Below are 12,431 nucleotides of genomic sequence, written 5' to 3'. Positions count from 1 at the left end.
CACCCTGTGTCAGGCAGTGGATCAGCTAAGAATTACATTTAGTTGTGATTAATGAAGACCTGACCACAGTGACTTAAACAGGGGCTTACGTCTCTCTCATAAAAGTCCAGCGGCGACGGGGGCCTTGCTCGCTCCCAGCCAGGTCGCAGCGGTTGCAGTGGAAGAAAGACGAGTCTGCAGTGGACGGGAAGTGCCGTCATGCCCCAGTATTACAAGGACAAGCTGGAGGACCTGTGTGTGTGTCTGTTGCAGTTGAACTGTATGGTCCAGGAAGGAAAATCCACTCTGCAGTGTTTGAAGGAAGGATACTGCAAAGTTTTGAAATACTCATTTTTTGAGTATAAAAGATCAATGCTGGATACCAGGTCAAGAATCAGAGGAAGAAAGGGATATTGATACATTATGTTGAAGCCAAGATGAAAACAACAAAAGATTTTCTCTGGTCATTAACACAACGAAGCCAAAACAGGAAACATACTTTTTACTACATCTGTTTGGTTGGACCAGTTTTCCCCTCCGTGGAACACTGAAGAAAATGGATGAGTTCTGTTTTTGAATATGTATAAAGTAAATGATTCTCTTGATCCAACTTATTTTTAGAAGAAAAACCTAATTAAACAGTTATGGGTTGGGAGCATAATAAATGTGTTTTGAGAATTGTTCTAAAGCACAGAGAATGGAAAGATTGTTATTTGCAAACTTGACTCTTCAATCGAATTACTCAATTTGTACAGGCCACTGATGTGAATGACACAGTTGATAACATGGAGCCTGTCCAGAAGATGTCAATTGGGAAAGTTTAGGGTAAAACTTTTTCTTCAGTTCAATCTTTCCTATCTAGTTCTAAAATAAATTGTATTTGATTCCCCTCCTCGCCCCCCCCCAAAAAAAATCCAGGGGCTGGGTGCGGTGGCTCAAGCCTGTAATCCCAGCACTTTGGGAGGCCAAGGTGGGCAGATCACGAGGTCAGGAGATCGAGACCATCCTGGCTAACATGGTGAAACCCCATCTCTACTAAAAATACAAAAAATTAGCCGGGCATGGTGGCAGGCACCTGTAGTCCCAGCTACTTGGAGGCTGAGACAGGAGAATGACGTGAACCCGGAAGGCGGAGCTTGCAGTGAGCCGAGATCATGCCACTGCACTCCAGCCTGGGCAACACAGCGAGACTCCACCTCAAAAAAAAAAAAAAGTCCAGAGGTGGTGTTCCAGGGCTGGTATGGCAGCTTTAACCAAGTCATCAGGGATGCAGCTTTCTTCTAGCTTTTTGCATCACTGTCTTTTGCACACAGCTTTAATCCTAAAATGTCCAAGACTACTGCTGGTGTTTTAGCCATCACATCCACATTTCAGGCAGGAAAAGTGAGAACAGAAATGAACAAAAGGACATGACGTGCATGCCTGACCTGTCTGCCCCGTTAGGAGTCTTTCTGCAATCCCATCCAAGTTCTACTTATAATCCTTTCGCACTTGCCAGTAAGGGAGGTTAAGACATGTTGTCTTTTACCTGGGCACACTGCTATGCTAAACAGATTTGAGCTTGTGGTAGGAATGAAGAATGATATTGGGAGCAACTAGAAATTTCTGCCATAAACACTTTCGCAGGCACTGTATGGAGACACTATTCATATATCTAGAATCTGTATTTCGCCTAAGATTTATGAAGGGTTTTTGTTTCCTGCTTTTTTTTTTTTTTTTTTGAGATGGAGTCTCTCTTTGTTGCCAGGCAGGAGTGCAGTGGCGCGATCTCAGCTCACTATAACCTCCACCTCCCTGAGTTCCAGCGATTCTCCTGCGTCAGCCTCCTGAGTAGCTGGGACTACAGGCATGCACCACCACGCCCAGCTAATTTTTGTACCTTTAGTAGAGACGAGGTTTCACCATGTTGGCCAGGATGGTCTTGATCTCTTGACCTCATGATCCACCCGCCTTGGCCTCCCAAAGTGCTGGGATTACAGGGGTAAGCCACAGTGCCCGGCCGTTTCCTGCATCTTAAAATTGTTCCGTACTTTCTAAATTTTCTTCAGCATGTATATGTTGATTTGACAATGAGAGAAAAAAAAAACCATCCATCTTCCTTCAAATCATTCACACAGATGACTATTAACCCTGCCCAGAGTCACCTAGGCTATGCTGCTTTTATGAGGATGGCACAAAAATTCTTAAAACAGGATTTGAGCAAAATATCAATTCTATTCAGCTTGAATGAAATCTACCATATCACCCTTGGAGGAGGCATGGAGCAGAAGTGGCAAATCCTCCAAGGCACTGATGAGAGTCACAGCCTCACGCACAGCCAACTCCCCAGCCCTCAGCCTCCCCTCCTCCTGCTCCCATCTCCTCTTGTCTGGGAGCACCTCCCACACAAGGTCTTCTCCACACTGAAATCCAATGCCCTCAGGGGCTGCTGGGCTGCACACCCATCTGGACTCAGAGCTGAATAGCAGGGGTGGATGCTGTGGCTCTGCGGGTGAGGCTTAGCCTTTGCACAGCTTGTCACAGATGGCTCCGTTTCCTTGTGAATCGGAGGTATCCTCCTCAAGCACCCAGAAGGTAGGTCAAGGACCTGGAGGAGTCTCCTTTTCCTCATAGTAAACCAAAGGCTGGGCCCATGCATCCTGACCCCTTCTGTCCGCAAGGAAATTGTTCAGGAATGAATCGTAGGCCAGCTCAGCATGTGACTAGGGCACATGAGGAACCCACTCGAAGACTTTCTCTCAATGTGCTGCTTGTCTAAGGCATGATGAACAGGTGTTTGAGAGGGGATGGTGGACAAGCAAGGATCAGTCTATTCCATATGGAATTGAAGCACGGGTACTTAATTCATGAGATGAGCCCAGACATTCCTACTTATTCCAGAATCTTTCCTCCCCTTCATCTTTCTAAATGGATGTCAATTTTATTTGCTCAGTTGATACCTGATCTCTCAGGCTGTCTTACAGATGTTCACAGTGCTGGACCATGAAATGTAGGTACAGGACTCTGGGACGGGTATGTGTACCTGCAGAGAAAGGCCCAAGAGGAAAATAAGGCTGCATTTGACCTTACCCTTTCCCTTCTTCCCACCTGGAGGAGGAGATGCCTGGGAATGAAGCAGCTGTCTCACACTCCTAAAAAGGAAAGCCCCATGCTAGGATGGTGGGGCAGGAAGCTAGAAGGATCTGAGGTTCTTCTTGACTTTCTTGACAACATCTCTAGACTGTCTACTTCCTGATTTCTTGTTATATGACACAAATAAAAGCCTCATTTGGGTAAGCCAGCATGTTTGGGTTTCTAGTACAGGGAGCCAAATACAATTTTAAGTGATGCCTAAAGATTGTCAAAGAGGGTGCCTTTTTGTGTGATTGCAGACTCACCAACCAATGTGCATTTCCTGTCCAGGTTCTGTCCTCAGGTTCACTTCCTCCTAGGTTGGACCTGGCCAGGCTGCATTGTCCCAGCAGAACTCCCAGCAGGCCTGGGCATGCATCTCGGATGAGGCTGAGCTCTTTGACTGTTCATCTGTATTTATCACTCTGGGAGAAAGTGAAGAATAAAATACCATGGATTGTTTTTACTCCTCTCAAGAGAGAATGTGGCATACAAGAAAATGCATCTTGGCTGAGAAGTCCCTGAGAATTAAAAACTTGATCTTCCTGAACTAGGAACAGAAGGGCTTTTCCCTCTCTTTATCAAACCATTTAGGGCATAAGGGTGCTTCCCACTGATAGCCCCATGGATTGTAGATCTTGAAAGTCCTTTGGGATCTGTAAGATCTTAGGACTTTGTAAAGAGGAATTGATGATCTTAGGCTAGATAGCATGCAAAAAAAAAGAGGAAATGATGAATATATCATCTATCGGGTTTCAGGCTTTTCTCAATCAACCAACATGTTTTCGAGTGCCTACCATGTGTCTATATAACCTTCACAAAATGAACAAATGTCTTTAAAAGATTCCTGCAAAGAAATCCGAGTTGGAGATAATATCAATAATAAAAGTATAAAAAACGAAAAGAATATTTCTGGGGTGACCCTTTTCCTTCTTTATAAGTTCTTTATTAGCCACTTTATAAGGCAAAAGTAATGAGAATCCAATCAGATCTGAAAAGAAGTTGACAAAAAAATGCAACATTTAAAAAACAATTATCTCTTTGGGAGGCTGAGGCAGGTGGATCACGAGGTCAGAAGATCGAGACCATCCTGGCTAACACGGTGAAACCCCGTCTCTACTAAAAATACAAAAAATTAGCCAGGTGTGGTGGTGGGCGCTTGTAGTCCCAGCTACTCGGGAGGCTGAGGTAGAGAACGGCGTGAACCTGGGAGGCGGAGCTTGCAGTGAGTCGAGATTGCACCACTGCACTTCAGCCTGGGCGACAGAGCGAGAGTCCATTTCAAAAAAAAAAGACAATCCTCTGAAACATGGTTGCCATTTATTATTGTTAATGAAGGATATTGTCCTAAGAGTTTTTGTCTTGAGATATTAGCTAATGATAGCAGAAAATTGCCCAATTAGTAAGATATTTAAAAATTAAGCATCTAGACCATGAAGAAAAACTTTCTCAATTTTTTCATTGATGCTTAAAGTTATTACAATGCTTAATCCGGTATTTAACAACATTTCATTAAATCTAATGATAAACATATGCATGAATCCTTTGCAGTTCTTAGTAACTGCAAAACACAAAAAGCCATATGCCCTTAGGGAAACACTTGCTTTTTCTGCCATGAAAAATGGCTGAAATAAGACATGAAAAACAATATGGCAATAAAAATTGCAATCTTTTGTCAGCAAGCCTTATTGAAAGATGCACTAAAAACATTTCTGAAAAAATTGTAAATGAATATTAGGACAAAGTGTGCCTGATAGGAAATCTGTTATATATTTTATTTAAAGTATAGAGATTTCTAACATCTCAGATAATGGAATTTGCTACATTTTGTTGAAATACGAGAATTATATGAGAAAGCACTATTTTTGAGCCACTAAAGGGAAGATGAGTGAGAAAAGAGTAAATGACTTCCTTAATAAAAATGCTTTACAGAAAAAGTATTGACTGGAATAAAAAGAGGGATCTGGTGCGGTTACAAAGATAGAACCACACTTAATATTCCTTTACTGGGCAGCAAAGAAGTTAAAGGCATAAGTGTGCAAAATGCTGTATTGTCATTGGTAATGTTAATTTCATAAAAAGAAGGTCTGTAAAATATAAAAGAATTCTTACAACACTTTGTAATGGGATATGGAGTGACCAGGGAGGTCTTTTGATTCCCATAAAGGTTTACCAATTTTCTCATGGCAAGTACTTAAGATTTATCAAAATTAAAAAGTTACTTGTTTTTCTTATACAAAACAACAAGCATTCCATTTTAAAGGTGATGCTTTATCATCTTTTAAAAATTGACGACATGCTAAGGAAAAAACATTTGAAAACAGATGTTTAGATGTTTCCATCATTACACAATTTTGCCCAAAGCACTGTTTTGTAATACCTTTAAATCTCTCATACCTGTACACTTACAAAAGAATTGGAAACGAAATTTTCTACCTTATTTTAAAATCTTGTGAATGAGGCCATAGGTTTTGATTCCATTTTATTAAAACTATAAAGATATAATTATATAATAAATGCTTATAAAATATAAAGTTATAAAAATATTTGTTTGCTTAAAAGAACAGACTCTGGGTGCTATAGCGATTACGTGATGCTTATTGTATACTGCCTTAGACCTCTGGCTTCTTATCTCGAACACCTGACCTCAAGCCATCCTTGAGTACTGGGATTGCAGGTGTGAGCCGCTGCACCCAGCCAACCTCGGGCTTCTTATCATAGAGTACTTTGTCTTTTGATGCAGCTGGGAGCTCAGTGACTGCTTCTTCTTCTTTCTGTGCCTTTCCTCTTCCCTAACTTCCCCAACCCTACCCTGCCCCAGCGCCTACCTCTTTGATCTGCAGCCGCTGCATTTGTGAAAGTGAATTTAAACTTCAGGCCAATAGAGAGTTTCTGGTTCTTGTAGCATACATTTTAAGGCCCATTTACTTGTCCCACTCTGGCTCCCAGAAGGTCATAGGATAAGCTCTAATTTCTTAGCAATACAGCTCTGCTTCTGCCTCACTGTCTCTATCAACCTTGTCAAACCCACCTTTCCCCAGTACTTCTCCAGAAGCCCTTCCTCTCCCCTACTAATGGAGGTCTAGATTTGTGACAAGGTACTTCTCAGGTCCCATTTCTTCGGCCCTGACCCCCTCCTTTTGGTCTTTTCCTCTTCTGAGGGCTTTCCGATAGTGCTTACCTGCACAGTCAGGCTTGATAATAAGCATTTGTCAGGATGAGGATGTCCTGTCTTTCCCGCCTGTCAGGCCTTGAGCACCTGTGGTGAGACTCCGCGTAACCCCATCATCTAGGATAGCCCTGGGAACAACAGAGGATGCTGTGCACAGGCCCTGTCAGGAAATGCTCCTTGGTGACAGCATGACCTCTGGTGTCTGCTTCATGACCTGTTTGCATCTGTCACTTGCACATTTTTCTGTAGTGGAGGGAGTTAACGTGTGCTGTGGTTCTAGAATGGCTGCCTGCCTGATGGCAAAGGGGACATGTGGGGTCAGCAGTGGTGGGGTTTTTCAACCTGTTTTGGGGACAGCCAGCTATCCTGAGCCTAGGAAACTGAGGGCTGGATGCTGGCTCATCCCTTGGGTAAGAGATACGGTAATAACAGCTGTTCTGGGCCAAAATACATTTAGTGACATCCTGGGAGATTTTGGTGCATGAGGCATGCTTTAAAAATACATGAGAATTTAAAGGGTTTTTTTCCACACCTGCTGGGGAAACATGTCCACACATCTAGGCTAATATTAGGGCTGTTTATTTTCTAGGGTTGACATTTCCTTGGCTGTCTAAGATTGCTGCTGGAGATAGAATGACCGGTATTCACTTTGGCATCCTTCAGCCAGAAAGGACGATCAAGGTTAAATAGGAGCACGTCTGGGCAACACAGACAGACACCCAGAAATATGTAGGCCACTCCAAACAGGGTCATCAAATGACCCACAGTGTTGCTCAAAGTGGCCCTTACATAAAGGACTCCAGTTTACAGGATACATTTCATATGGGAGACTGATGGTAGGTTCAAAAATCCAGTTTTATACATAGAATAAGAAGCAGCTCTTCCAGTGGGAAAGACTACTTTGGGGAACAAATTGAGGCCTGGAAGGCAACCAGCCTTCCTCTCTAAAAAAAAAAAACAAAAAGACAAAAAACAAAAAAAAAAAAACAAGCTCTTGCAAGCTTTCAGTGAGGAGGGGAGCTGAATGGGGGTCTCCATTTGGGGAGAGTCCTTCTCAAGCATCTCTACCTCTGGTCTTTTTCTCTCCTCTGGGTACAAAGCTCCCCCATTCTCGCTGGTCAAATGGATGGGGTGCGGGAGTCTCTTTCCTATGTTATTCTTGGTACAACTGAGGAATTCCAAAAGGGACTTTGCATACAAAAAAAAGAAAGTTATTATTATTTTTTTTTAAACTGAACAGGTGTCTTCTGACCCAGGGTAGCAAAGCCAAACACAGACACTGGGACTGCAGCGAGAGAAACCAAGACATTTATTGTAGGGCACCAAGCGAAGAGAATTGGGCAGCCAAGGCTTAAGCCCTGAAGTCCTCAGTGGCTTACAGGTAAGAGTTTTTAAAGGCAAGGAGGCAGGCAGAGGTTACAGGCAAAGTCATAAATCAACACATAGAGGTTGTACATTGGTTTGACCTAAAAAGGCAAGACATCTCAAAGTAGGGGAGAGAGGAACAGGTCATAGGTGGACTCAAAGATTTTTTTGATTTGTGATTGGTTAAGGAGGCTTTGTCTAAAAATTTGGGAGCAGCAGAAAAGAATATTAGTTCTGGCTCATGGGCATGATCTCCTCCAAGCCCTTTAGGAAGAAATTTAGAAGAAAGAACAGAGGTCGCAGTTCAGTCCTTAGTACCCCCTTATCTGAGGTTGACATGCCAGCAGATCCATTTGGTAGAGGTCCAGGTTTCTGAAAAAAACTCAGGGACATATGTTGAGATGTTATCTTTAGTTTCTACAGGGAACCAAACAGGACTTTAACTTCCTTGGCTATTGTTTTAAGCCGCTGTTACCGTCCTGCTTACCAAGTTGCTCATTTACTTCTCAAGGCTAGCCGGGAGCCTGCAATTTTCCTGGAAGGAACTCAAGATTTTTCTTTATTTAGGCCCCTAAGAGGGATCCCTGCTCGTCTCCGGAGAAGGAGGGGGAGAAAGAAGGGGGAGAATGGGCCGAGTCCGGTGACTCATGCCTGTAATTCCAGCAGTTTGGGAGGCCAAGGCCTCCCAAGGCAGATGGCTGAAGGTTGGGAGTTCGAGATCAACCTGGCCAATGTGGTGAAACCCCATCTCTACTAAAAATACAAAAATTAGCCAGACATGGTGGCACGCACCTGTAATCCCAGTTACTCAGGAGGCTGAGGCGGTAGAATCACTTGAACCTGGGAGGCAGAGGTTGCAGTGAGCCGAGACTGTGCCACTGCACTCCAGCCTGGGCAACAGAACAAGACTCCATCTCAGAAAAAAAAAAAAAAAGAAAGAAAAAGAAGGGGGAGAGTGAAAAAAAAAAAGTACAAAACCACTTGCAATCAAAACAGAATTTATTGATGCTATGCTAGTGACTTGTTTTACCTTGCCCATTCCCCACACTCTTCGAGCATCTTCAGAGAAAGATCTTCTTTATGGTGTTTAGGTTCTTCCTAGGCTAGAAGCCTCGGAAAATAAGTTTACAAGTGACTGATGAGTGAACAGTAGAACTCTCAGGCTCCCTGAGTTTCCAGCAGCAGAAATAAAACATAAAATAAAATAAAATAAAATAAAATAAAATAAATTAAAATATTTCCCACCCAGAGGATGGCCCCTAGCAATCAGGTTTTAGGCTGCTAGAAGAGGGCTGTAGCCAGAGCCCAAAGGAGCTTTTAGAGAGGGCTGCCCAAGAAGTCACCCAGGCCTCTGTTCCCAGGCAACACTGAAGAACTCTGCATTCCTCTGGGCTGCTTGAGTTTCTTGCATTACAACAGTACTTATGTCAAATGTTAACCCTCTCAGGTTTGGAGAAGGCCCCAGTAGTCATCATCTTCCATTTTAGCACCAGGGAGCCTGTTCTGGGGCCCCGAAGAGGAACTCAGAGCCAGGGAAGAGGCCCTTGGAGGTGGATAGGACAGGGTAGGTCCTGCCGAGCACTAGACCCTCTCCTCCTGAAAACACGGAGAAACTGGGCTGCTGGTGCTCCAGCCCCAGAAAGGCCCTTGGTTCCTTTGTTGACCTTCCCAAGTGACTTGTTGCACCTACCTTCCTACCTTGTTTGTCATTTGTTCATTCATTCATTCTTTCAGCATAGATAGACCCAGCCTACCATGTGATAACATTAAACCTCAGAGGACAGCAGGAATACAAAATAAGTACATGTAGCCTTGTTCCCCTTTTACATGGAGAGCTAGGGACAGGGTGGGGACTGGCTCTTGAAGTTCTATGAAGGCAGAAGAGGCTCTGTGGAGCATTTAATAGATGCAGCCATTCTTCTGCTTAGGTACGATTCACCCAATTCCCCCGGCAGCCTTGTGGAATAGGGGGAGAAATAATGGTCAGGAAAGCAAGTTAAGTGGCTGATCAGGGACACAAGTACCAGCTTTGTGGCAACCAGATCCCAACACTGTTGCATGGGGAGAGAGTCTCAGCTGACTGAAAGGATCAGATATTGAAACATTCATAGCCACAACACTGAAACTGCACCCTGGAGGGCTGAGTGAGGAGGGGAGGGGCTGGAGTGCAGAACAAACCTGGTCCCACAAATAAATCCAGTCCCAGGACATCACTTTCCTAATGAGAAGCAGCAAGAATTTCTGCAAGGTTCTTGGAAGACCCTCTGGAAACAGTCATTCATTGTTGGTAACCCTCATTGAGTCCTTAGGAACAGCCAGGCTTGCTCTAAGCACTTTACATGGGATAACTCCCTTAGTCTCCCTAGCAACCGTAGGAAGTAGGTACTATTGCTATCCCCATTTTGCTAATGAGGAAAGGTAAAACGACTTGCCCAAGGGCACAGAACCCGTAAGTGGCAGGGCTGGGATTTGAACCCAGCCTAGCTCCAGTCTCTGCTCCTAGCTATAAGTCTGCCACAGCTGTTGTTGCCATTCTTGACCCAGATTGACCCCCTTGCTCTTCGTATGGGCCCCATTTCTTCCCCTTAAGCCCTTGGCATTTGTACCCCAAGGGACCCAAATACCAGGAGAGACCTAAAGTCTGTGTTCCCCGGACCCGAGGACCCCATGCCTTAATGTGCCATTGTTATGGGGATGTTTGCTCCTTCTGATGTCTCCTTCTTAGCTCCTGGTTAGTTCTCTTGAAGCATCTCACTTTCTCACTTTGGCTTGCTGGGCAGGCTGAGCAAGCAACATCTGCCAAGGGGCCTGCAGCAAAACAAACTGCAGCAGCCCCAGAGGTAGCTTCCACTTAGCAGGCAGCCCGCAGGCCTCTGTGGGCAGAACCGTTGGGGAGAGGGCTGCTATTCATCACTTGTTTGGCTGTGGGAGGCTCAGGAGTCTGTGTAGGGTGGGCTTTGCTGGGGAGAAAGGCACTGGTTTTCTGGGAGCTGAGGAGGCCACTGGGAGGGGTTGGGGCCCAGGAGGGCTGCTGCTGGACTCCACATTGCTCAGGACCAACGTCTTTTCTCCATTCTGATGCAGAAGAACATTGTGCTTGTTTGTTTGCTATTTATACTGCAGTTGCTGTCTAGGGGTTTTCTTTGAAGGGAACGAATAGACTCTGAGGCTCTAAGTACATTTCTGGCTCAGTGCTGTGCTGTACACACCCCAATTCAGCTGATATGAGGCCCATCCTTATTCCCGCTGCCTCCATGTCCTTCTGGCATCCATACATTCCAGATAGCACCACTACCCCAACGCCTCCACCACCCACATGAACACACTCCTAAGGACATTCAGAATCCAGCTCCTGCTTCCTTCCCTGGCCAGCAAAACTTCATTTCAGCCTCTCTTAGGATTAGGTTATCCCCTTAGCCATCATCTTATTCTGTTGCTTTCAGCAAAATGCGACCCTCTACCTTGAGTCATTCTTAATCCTCCTTGCCCCACTTCCTATGTATCTCACCACCAGGAAGGGACTGAAATTGCCTTTGCAGAATTCTAAGTAATGAGAGAAATCTAACATGACAGACTGCATCTTGCTTCTAACCTCACAGGCTAAATTGGTTTCTTGCTTATTCTAGTCTGGAGGCCAATACAACCATGAGAGGAATATGGTTTACAGTTAAACTTTGAGGCCAGAAAAACTGCCCCTTCCTTGTTCAGAGATTGAAGTTGCATTTGTAATACGTGGTTAGAATCATGGTAAGGGCTCTAACTTTGCTGAAGAACAGGCATAGTTAAGCAATAACCTGCCACGGCTTAGCATGTTTTTCTTGAAGTTTTTTACTACCCCAGAGTCATGTAAGCAGGGGTCGCAAGATTATAACTTCCCCAGCTATTCCTATAGATGACATCACTATTGTGAATCCTAAAGAACTTCCCCATATGTATCTGAGATATTTTAGAGATATTTTTTCAGATTTGGCATTTTGGCAGACCAAGAGATGCCACCTGGTCTTGAGACCCCCTCCCAGTACCTGCCTCAGCTGCATAAAGGCAGTTTTAGACACTCCTGTGATCTCATCCCCCACCAATCAGTTGTTGCAGTTTCCCAGCCCCCTGGCTGTCAGAGTGCCCTTAAGAAACCCTAGCCTTGGAATTCTCCGGAAGACAGGCTTGAGAAGTTTCTCCCGTTACGCTCGTGTGGCTGGCTCTGAGATTATTAAACTCTTTCTTTGCTGCAACAACCTGCTGTTCTCATTGTTTTCTTCAGGGCAATGGGCAAGAAGAACCCATCAGGCTGTGACAGGGCCATCTTTTCAGAAAGCAAATCTCCCTGGGCCTTCCTGTAGCCTGGTACCTAAACTATGTGGTATTTTCTTTTTTGTTTCTTTTTTCATTCAGGCTTATTAAAGTGCAATTTACACCAAGTAAAATACAACTCAAGATTTTTGACAGACACATCAGTTGAGTAGCCACCACCACAATCAAGATACAGAACAATTCCACACCCCAAAACATTGTCTCATACACCTGTAAAGCCAACAACTTCCCCCATCCCCAGCTTCTCACAACCATCGATCTAATCTGTGGTGGTTTTATTTTTCTCCCCTCAGGTTTCGCCTTTCCCAGAATGTTACATAAACAAATTCTGGAGTCTGGCTTCTTTCACTCAGAGAGATTCGGCCATGGTGTTGCCAGCAGCAGTAGTCCATTGCTAGGTAATATTCTGAAGCATGGATGTACCACAGTTTATCAATTCACCAGCTGAAGGACATTAGAGTTGTTTCAAGTTTGGGGCAATTATGAATAAAGCTGC

This window comes from Trachypithecus francoisi, unplaced genomic scaffold, assembly GCF_009764315.1.
Source record: "Trachypithecus francoisi isolate TF-2019V2 unplaced genomic scaffold, Tfra_2.0 Lachesis_group5, whole genome shotgun sequence".
In the NCBI taxonomy this organism is placed as follows: domain Eukaryota; kingdom Metazoa; phylum Chordata; class Mammalia; order Primates; family Cercopithecidae; genus Trachypithecus; species Trachypithecus francoisi.
The sequence above is the reverse complement of the archived record's forward strand: the minus strand, read 5'-3'. Positions refer to the sequence as shown.